The sequence below is a fragment of the Lycium barbarum genome, chromosome 1 (assembly GCF_019175385.1).
Source record: "Lycium barbarum isolate Lr01 chromosome 1, ASM1917538v2, whole genome shotgun sequence".
NCBI lineage: Eukaryota > Viridiplantae > Streptophyta > Magnoliopsida > Solanales > Solanaceae > Lycium > Lycium barbarum.
Genome location: NC_083337.1, coordinates 9,829,463 through 9,830,358, shown reverse-complemented (window position 1 = coordinate 9,830,358; position 896 = coordinate 9,829,463).

The window sequence follows — 896 nt, the reverse complement described above, 5'->3', positions numbered from 1 at the left end:
AGCCCATTTTGGAATTCCATCATACTTTTGGGCTACTTTTTTTTTTTTTCTTCACAGATTGTGCTTCTTTTGGGGGTGATCTTTAATTTTTATCCCTCAAATTGTTGGTCTTTTAATTTCATCCGTCACTTAAAAAAGTGACCGAAACATACCCTAAAATTCTGATCGTACCCCCGCTCAGTCAATTAAAAAAAAAATCGCAAGGCAAGTCTTTGGGAAAAGTCTACCTTATACGGCATATGTTGTCTTAGTTATGCTTTAAGGCAACCTATGTTGCATAGGGCAAATTTTTCCAAAAGCCTTGCCTTGCAAATTGTTTTTTATTTTTATGCCTGAACCGAAGTTCGAATTCAGAACCTCAGGGTATTGTAGGCGAAGGGCAAATATTAAGGACCAACAATTTGAGGGGTAAAAATTAAAGACCACCCCAAATAAGGGGCACTCCTGCGAATGCCCCTAGTACTTCCCTGAATATGAATTTCAGAATTAAGAAAAGGCACACCCAGAGGTGTCCAAGAACAATGTTGAATTTCAACATGAGGCATCCAAGAACAATGTTGAAATGTTTCAAGTCTTTGATAATCGTTTTGGCATGACTCATCTGCCAGCCATATGAACCGTTTGACCATAATTAAGTGATATGTATCGTAATTTAAATTTTAGTTAAATAAAGTTAAAATAAAAATAATTAATTGGTGGGTGTTCACACCCGATGCGGATAAATATTTTTTTTTAAAATATAAACATTTTTAAAAATAAATTACAAAAATAATTAAAAAAAAGTTAACAAAAGCGGACGTGGGGACTCGGGTCGGGGCGCAGCGTAACTAAGAGAGCCATTCCATTTAGGGCGAGACAAAATGGGCGGGCACGGGCGGTCTGGTGTCCGAGCCGAT